Source organism: Malania oleifera, chromosome 10, assembly GCF_029873635.1.
Source record: "Malania oleifera isolate guangnan ecotype guangnan chromosome 10, ASM2987363v1, whole genome shotgun sequence".
Taxonomy (NCBI): Eukaryota; Viridiplantae; Streptophyta; class Magnoliopsida; order Santalales; family Ximeniaceae; genus Malania; species Malania oleifera.
In genome coordinates this window covers 12,536,475-12,546,225 of record NC_080426.1, presented here as the reverse complement: position 1 = coordinate 12,546,225, position 9,751 = coordinate 12,536,475, and positions in this window count along the sequence as shown.

The following is a 9,751-nucleotide window of genomic DNA, read 5'->3' as shown; positions in this document are numbered from 1 at the left end:
TGCCTAGTAGGCCAACCAGAGTAAGTCCAGCCTACAAGCCGCACAACCCTATCATGAGGGGTTATATCATGATATACAGATCCCAGGGTATAGCAGAAGTTCCTATGTACAAATATATCACACAACAGCAATTTATATTATTATACTAGCAGTACCTTCAGATAGCAAACTCAGATACACAGTCATATTTTAAAGATTACATGATAGATATATTCTGTATAGTTTATCAATTTTCTCATATTTCAGTATTATTTCAATATTGTAAATATGTATCTCAACCGCCACACACTAGTAATAGCATATTTCTACTTACTGAGCGTTGTCTCATCTCAGTGACTTATTGTAATGACCCAAAGAATAATAGTATTTAAATAATAATTAAGATGGTGGAAAATGGAGACAGTAACAGAAGGAGGAAGTCGACTTCGTCGAAGAACGCTTTGCACTTTGGAAGGAATAACCGAGGGAAATCATCAAGGCCTTGTCAACGAACACAGGGGATTCATCAACGAGATGACGTGGCTCGTCGACGAATCCAGTCCTATAAATATCAAAACCTGGGTTTTTAACTTCAGAATTAAGAAACCTCACACTTTATCTCTCTCCCAACGGTTTCTCTCTCTTCTCTCTTCTATTTCAGGCCGAATTTCCGCCGATTTGACAATCTAAAGCCACCACGACGCTTCTGGGGAAGTTCTCTCCAAATCTGTCAGAGCGGATCGTTGGTGAAAACAAGTTGGAAATCATCCCTGAGTTGGGGTAAAGCTTTTTAAGCCAAATTTGATCTTACAATAGTTATATGAAATGATATACACATGAAAATACTAAAATTTAGTACTATGAGTTTTCATTTTCAGGGTATTGATCACGAAATCCTTCAGGTGTAAGTCCAGAATTTTTAGGGGCTTGCTTAGTAGCCAGGTAAGGGAATAAACTAAAGCAGTTATTTTCCATGCAAATTATTATTATGTATGAGTAAATTTACTTTCAGAAAAGCATGTATTATATATGTATATTACGAAGGAAATAGTAAATCTGGGAAAAATACTGCTAATATGTTGAAATGAATATGTATATATGAGATGTCAAAAACTATGACTTTAGAATATAATGCATGGTTTTTATACAGCAAATGTGGCATGAATATTATTTTACGTGGAAAAATATCATGATATGACAATCATATAAATGAAATATGTTTTGAGAAATTATGAAAGAATACAGTACATTATGATGTTGAAAATACATGATAAATTGATTATTTTCAGAACGATATACATATATGAATTGATTTAGGCGCGAGGTCGTATTTATGTATAATTTTGGCGCGAGGCCGTATTTATGAAACGTTCGGCATGAGGCCGTATTTATGAAATGTTCGGCGTAAGGCTGTATTTATGAAATTATGAAAGATGCTATATTATTATGCATTATATGTTATTAGAACCCAGATGTTAGTTTAATTCAGTTCAGGAGCACGATATCGTAGCTTATAGATCATATATCTATGATCAGATTGGTGCTAACCACCCCACGAGGGGGTGAGAGATGGATAGTCGATGTGGCTTTCAGCATAGTGTGGACGTCCACCTAGCAGTCCAGACCAGGGTGTGGCGGGTCCATCGTACTTACAGACATTTTTTACTCGACAGTGGTCGGTCAGCCATTGTCGGGTCCTGCATTCGGGCTGCACAACCCGTCATGGGGGTAATACATGATATCAGGTAGCTATTCATCCTGGGTATGTTTTCAATATTACCAGTTACAACAGATGTTTTATGTATGATATGATTTATTAGAAAATATGAAAGTATATGATTATTCAGTACGATATGATAAATGTTTACAGAAGTATGAAATGTACTGTATGTATTGTTAGCTTTAGAGGCTATGTGAGTTTAATTGCATTGTTTTGATGATAACAACCCATTAGTGGTTTTAGGTATGCTTATCTTCGCATATCAAGTCATGATTAGTATAAATAAAAATGCAAAGATTAAGTAAATTAATAATAGGTTAGACATCATCAAAAAGGGGGAGAATGTTAGCCTTAGTGGCTACACCATAATTGTTTAATGTGTTTTGATGATATTAACCTACATGTTGTTCCTAGTGTTTTCCTATCTTTGCAGATCATGTTTAGTACAGGTACTTGTACATGAATTATGGGATCAAAGGCAAAGATCAGACCGAGTAGACCTCAAGAAGGAAAGATCAAATGGACACGTACTCGGAATGACCCAAGCACAACTAAAGAAAGCTTAAGTGTATAAATTAATTGTAATAATGGTTGTGTGAGTGAGTGCATATTATAACTCTTGCAATGTGTATCTTGCATGATTTCTGAGTAAGAGTTGAGTCATTGCATAAGCATACTAGGACACATGAGTTTATAGGATTGTATTAAAGACATAAACACAAACTCACCTTCCATAGCTTTCTAAGTTAAAACAAGAGTTTGTCAAATGAATTCTAAAACTCAAATATGTTTTCAAAGTGACAAGTTTTTAACATCCTAGTTTTAAGAACATTTTTATACTTATTCCCAATTGTGTTAAAACAAGTTTAACGTCCTAAAAGTTCAAAGAAAGTCGAGTATATTTACAAAAGGACATACTAAGCATATAAGATATCAAAATGGGTTTTCAAATGTGTTCTATAATTTAAATTATCTTATATTCAAAAGGAAACTCATTTGGATAAGTTTTAATCTTAATTAGACTTAATATATTTCATATAATTTTGTCCAAGAATGATTTGAGTCATTAAAACACTTTTTGACAAGGAAAAACAAAGTAATCGTTACTGCTGTAGTGCAGTCTTGAGTCTTGAACACCTTACGGTATTTTGGACATAACTTTTCTTAGAAAAGTTCAAATGGGAAGATCTTAGTGTCCTTGGAAATATAAGACAAAATTACATAACTTTCATTTTGGTGACTTTTTCTGATTCAGGGACCTCGTCGATGAAATCCAGATTTTGTTGACGACTTCTGGGCAGAAGTGCCCCAACAGGCGGAAAACGGCTAGTTTGCCAAATAAAGTATTTTTTCTTCCTCCCAAAGGCTAGTTAACGGCTCCTAAGGTTCTTGTGCTATAAATACAAGCTTTTAGACTTGTATTAACATGGTTTTGAGCATTGTTGATCATATTTGTGAAAAATATCATTTTATCCAAAACCTAAGCACTTTGCACTTTGCATTTTAGTTATTCTTCACAAGTGCTCAATCCTCTCTTGCTCACTTATCTTGTAAGATTCATTCCTTGAGAGAATAGAGTGAGGATTTGGTTATGTTTCATATTGGCTCATTTAAGGAGCATTAAATTGTATTTCCAATCTCTTGTAAGGTTCTTTGTGAACCATTGTTGTAAGGTTCTTTGTGAACCGAAGCGAAGGCTCTTGGTGAGCACGGTAGGGGTTCGTTCCCAAGTGTAGGGTTTTGTTCTCGAGTTGTAAGGCTTCTCTGCCGGTGAAGGAGTATCTTTAGTGGATTGTAGAATCCTTGGCTTGGTGCTAAGGCGTGGACGTAGGCTTGGTGCCGAACCACGTAAAAATACCGGTGTTGTTCTTTCTCTCCCTTACACTCTTTATTTTATATCTTGTGCATGATTTATATTTATATTGCGATATAATTTCTTGTATCTTGCCAAGATTTTTTATTTTATAGAAAAATACGTATTCCTCAAAAAAGTCTATTCACCCCTCCTCTAGACTAAATACTCCGGGCTGGGACTCCCAACATGTATAATTGCCTTAAATGTTCATATTGTCACACAGCTTTATTTAGTTTATTTTTCCTTACTGAGAAGTGTCTCACCCTCGAACTTAATTAATTTTTCAGGAGACCTTGAGAAACCGGCGGGTCATGACCGCCGTTGAGTGAGTTGAGTTTCCCTACTAGAAGGGTAAGCTTTGATCTAGAATCAGAAGATTTTTGTTGTAAGATTCTAGATCTATTTTGATATTTTGGAGGTTGTATATAAATACAGTATTTTGATGATGTAGTAAACTCTGGTATTATGATTTATGGTTGGATGATTAAGACTTTATACTTACTACTACTTAGGTTTCCACTGAATTTGACAAGTGTCCCCGTTACCCACGGGTTCAGGTTGACTTTTTTATTTATTATATTTCATTTTATATTAATATTTTTGAGGTTGTTACACTTATCATTTTTTAGGAGATCCAGCTAGGCGAGCAGATCAGGCTCGCGGGTAGAGGTTGACTTGAGCTGCTCTTGTGGGAAGGGTAGGTATTTTTGAGATAATAGTATTTTGGGATAGTTTTCATATTATAGTGACTTCACTGGGTATTTTGTATTGTAAATCTATTTCACAGTTCTATAGTTTTCTTGTATTGTATTGTATATAGCAGTTCCCAGTTTTTGTTTACTGCTGCCTAGTTTTGTATGACGTACAGAGTCTTCCCCAGTGCTCCTTAGTGCCTGGGATGTTATTAGTAGTATTTTAGACAGATGATATTATGATTTTCAGATAATAAAAAAAATGCTAAATAAGTAGTAGGTCGTTACATATACAATCATCAACGTCATTTCCCTTTGAAGTCAAAGGAAGTAATCATATCATGAAACTTAAGATACCATTGGCGTGAAGTTCGTGTAAGCCCATCGATTGATTTCTTTAATCCACACATCAATTACTCCTTACTTTGCCCTTCAAAACCCTTTGGTTATATCATACAAATTTCTTCATCTAGATTTCCATTTTAAAAAGTTGTTTTCGCATCCATTTGATGTAGCTCCAAATCATAATGTCATAAGAATTCTAAATGAATCTTTTTTCGAAAGAGGAGAGAATGTTTCATTACAATCAATTTCTTCCTTTTGAGTAAATCCTTTTACAACTAGTCTAGCTTTATATCAATCTATTTCCCCTTTGGAGTTACGTTTAGTTGTAAAAATCCATTCACATTGAACAGGAGCAACTCCATTAGGAAATTCCACCAAATCCCAGACTTGATTTTTATACATAGATGAAATTTCATCTTTCATTGCATCTATCCACTTTTCTGATTCACTTCCTCTCATGGCTTGTGTAAACGTAATAGGATCATTTCCTATATCAATAGTAGTTATGTCATGTAATGGTATATTTTCATTATTTTGACCTCCTATTTGACTAGTTAGATCAATCATAGGAGAATCTAAAATTAATACCACATATTTCTTATCGTGACTCCCACTATCAATTTTCTTCTAAGAACTTAGTTGTACCTGTCTCAACTATTCTAGTGTAATGATTAGGACAATAAAGTTTGTATCCTTTAGACCTTTGTGGATAACCAATAAAGAAACAACTATTGGTTCTAGGATCTAATAATATAGAAAATGCTTCTTTACTATAGGGATGTTTAGTGCCAATATTATCATTCATATGCTTTTAAACCATGTAACTCATCACACGAGACACCAGCACCAACAATACACCATTTTATATTTATATATTTCAACAATTTGACTCGCAAAATGGAAAACATAACCTTCAACATCAAGACAAGATACAGAAATTAAATTATGAGAAAAAGTAGGTACGTAAAATGTAAAAGGCAAGTCTAATGTATATTTAGAATCAAGAACAAGACGATAGGTTCCAATGGCTATGAAATTGAAGTCTTTAGTTTCCTTTATCCTATTGAAATCATATTATTTGGACAACTACTTTGGTGACTACCAATTTGATAATATATAATAGTTAATTATATATCAAGATTTTCTAATACATGAAAATAAATTTATAGTTTCACAAACTAAGCTTTAACCTAATTGGCTCTTATGCCACATGTTAGAGAATTTACATAAGAAAGGATTTTTAGCTTATTTTGCAAACCATAAACAAGTAATATATATCTTATGTCATTTCTATTGCGATGATCAAGTTTGGGTGTTGGTATCTCTTCGACACTTCTATTATTATTAATCAAGTTCTAATAATGCGAAAATCACTTGATCTTCTCTCCACTTACTCACTCTTATGTTTGGATTAGTGATGTAAATTCTTGCAAAACATGATTAAGTCGTGAGAGGAACCAAGAGCCCTTTGTATAGCAATCCTCTAAACGTGATTAAGTCGTGAGAGGGACTAAAAGCCCTTTACATAGCAATCCACAAGTGACTTAATCCATCAAAAAAGTTATAGACACACATATATGATCTTTTCCTTTTTTCAAGATGAATATACATTGATTAAATATGATATATTACTTAATAATACATTAAAATTTAAGAAAATTTTAGATGATCCTTACTTAATTTGTTAGTTATTTGTGATTATTTGAAAGTGCTATTGTTTTAACATGTGGATATGTAAATTATTTTTTATATTATTTTACATTTTAATTAAAAAATTAAATTGATAAATTCATGTGTTGAAAACCAGAGTGTTCCAAAACTTACATACTAAAAAAAATACTTATAATATTCTTAAAATACTAACCATCAAATAAACAAATGTATTAAAAAAATTAATTATATGAGGATGACACGTATGAATGCATCTTTTAAAAAATAAAATGCACGGACTCTAAAATTGTAATATTCAAATCTAAAATTATTAAATATTCCCACCCTCGCGGACCCGGCGCATGTCGTGTATCACGACTCACGAGCATGGGTAAAAATGTCATTACGGCGCACGTCAACTCCACCTCATGGGCGAATTCCCAAAACAGCCATGGACAGCACTGGGTTTATTTCTGTGCAGGCAAGGGCATTTGGGTAATATAGGCAACGTGAAGGCCAACCAACGAAGCAAGTGACGGGGAAAGATGGGGAAAGGAGGAGAGAGAAACCTTAATGGAGATAGGAAAGCGTCATATCAGCACAATGGATCAATTACGGAGGCGCCATCTGAGTGAACCCGTAAAACGTAACCACGTGGGAAAATCTGGACCATCCACTTTGTCCCCAAAAACAAAAGGAGTGTTTGGCAACATGAATAGATAGATATATACACGACAAAAACATCATGAGAATCTTTCATACTCTCCAACGTTGAACCATTCCTTTTTTAGCAATTCCTATCCTTCACCCCACTTTCCTCCTCCTCGATTCCCTTCTCTTTTCTCCCCTTTTTATTTAATAAATTTATTTCAATTTTATATGCTTTTGCCTGTGTGCTTGTTCGTCGCATTTGGATTTGATAGCAAAGAAATAATAATATTCTAATTTTTTACCTATTCTTATTATTTATTTTATATTTAATAGGATTACAGAACAAGAGATAGCCCATCTTTCATACATAATTATTCATAAATTCATTAAAATTTAAGTGCAATATCTTCAATATTAAAGTCTGAACGCTTCCCCTTCTTATGATTCATATCTATCAACTAGTTTGATACACAAATAATATGAATTATTGATTTAATTTTGTAATCTAAGAATTTATTAGAATTAAAATAATTAATCTATGTTTATAAGTTTAGAATTAAATGAAATATAACATAAAATTATATTAAATTTTATTTAAATTAATATAAATTCAATTTTGAGAGTTACAATTTGCACTTTTTCTCTCATTTCTTTTATAAAAATACTCGCAAATCAAATGCCAAGTTTAGGATATATTATACCCACTAGCACAAAAGTAAAAAATAAAAAATAAAAACATAACTTTCAATATTCACAAGATACTGCATTTTTCATAATTTTATAATATTAAGTAAAATAATTATTTTTATCAAGAAATCTTGATTTTATAAATCTCATGACTCATCCAATTAGTGACATATTATAGGAGTTCAAAACCTGTATATCGTACTTACTTATTTGGATATAATATGAGAAAAAGGTTTTTCAATTTTTCTATTTTGTGAATGTTAGGAACCTGTGAACATCCAGATCAAAGTGATATCAAGATTTTAACGGAAAATATTACAATTTTCTTTCTCTCTTTCTCTCTTCCTCCCTTCTTCCTCTCAGCTCTCTCTGAGCTTCTCTCCTCTCTCTACACTATTCTGTGCTATATATATACTTCTTCCACAGTCCTCTTTTTATAGGCTTGGAATTTACATCATAATCAATACAAATCAATCAATTTGGAAGTTACAACAAAGAGATAAATAGAGAATAAAAGCACCACGTATTTTCTGACTTAACAACACGTTATCTCTTGACTGTCTTCTGGTTCCATATCTAACAGTGAATTAATTGAGTTAAAAAAAAAAAACTTTCAATACTGCTAATTTTCAAAAAAAAAAAAAATGAAAGTTGGATCTAAATTAGATTTAAATAATAATAATAATAATAATAATCGAGGTGAATCCGCATTAGGTCAATCCTGGTGAGCCACTCACCCGCGAATACCTCAACTGGGTCAGGGTTGATATAAGTCGTATAGAACTTTCAAAAATTATAGCTATAGAGTCTTCCACTTGGGTGGGTCTGACCCAGCATTTATTAAGTTAATTTTGGCTGCTGCAATCCCATTTTAATTAATTAATTAATTGGAAATAAAGAATTAATTATTATTGATAATAATAAGAGAGTTTTTATACCAATATTATAAATTTTTATTTGTACTTTTCACATTGTATCGGTCAATTTATTAGATTAATTGGAATAATAAATTAATTAATTAATTAATTAGAAATAAACAAATTAAATATTATTAATAATAATAAGAGGGATTTTATACTAATATAATAAATTTTTATTTGTACTTTTCACATTGCATTGGTCAATTTACTAGATTGTGCAAATTATATTAATTAAAATTATACTATTCGAGATTGTAACGTATCAAGCATATCAATTGACTTTGTATATATTAGTTCAAATAATTATTATACAATTAGAAAAGTGTTAGTTAAGTTTAATGTTGAAAAAATATATTAGTTAATAAAAAAAGAAAGAATTGGGTACTAAGTTTTGATATAATAAAAAATAATTAAATTGTACAGCTATTTGAATGATTGGATTACAAAGTATTATTAAAACCTAATGAAATGATTTTTGATAGGTAACATAATGTATTTTTAAAAAATAAATGTATAAAATTTTTAAATTTATCTAATATGTACATATATTTTTTTTTGAAATTGACTTAGAATTATTTCCAAAATTTGCAACAAATAAAAAAAACAAAAAGAGCACATCAATTCACATAATTTAATAATGTATGTGCCTGTATATTTACGTTCTTATAAAAGTAATATTCAGTAAATCGACTTTTATATATATATATATATATATATATTGTGAAACGTGCGACAATTATGATGAATTGTACAAAAAATATAGAAATAAAGCAATAAAAACACACAAATTTAACATGATTCAGTAGTATGCCTACATCTACAGGAGCGAGCGACGACTAAATTTTACTATATCAAAATAAGGTTACATCATATGATGTAATTATACTAACCCTAACCGTATAGAGGTATTAGAAAATTTTCTCAAATACCTCTGTATCGTACCGTACCACTCGATATGAGTCACATACTATAACAATACACAAATTTTATTATTTATTTTTTAGAGAAGCATAAAATGAAAAGCAAATACACTTTCAATATACAGGTATATTACAATAAGGATGTGTTAGATTTGTAGCCTTAAAATTGCTGGCTAATTTGGTTGAAATATAAATAGAGGACACCAAACATGTTAATTAGGAGAGGACACCCAACCTATCTATCTATCATTAAAGGGTATAATTATCATTTTACCAGATCAGAAAATTAAAATTTTTAATTAAAAGATAATCCTATCTTTACTTATTTAAAT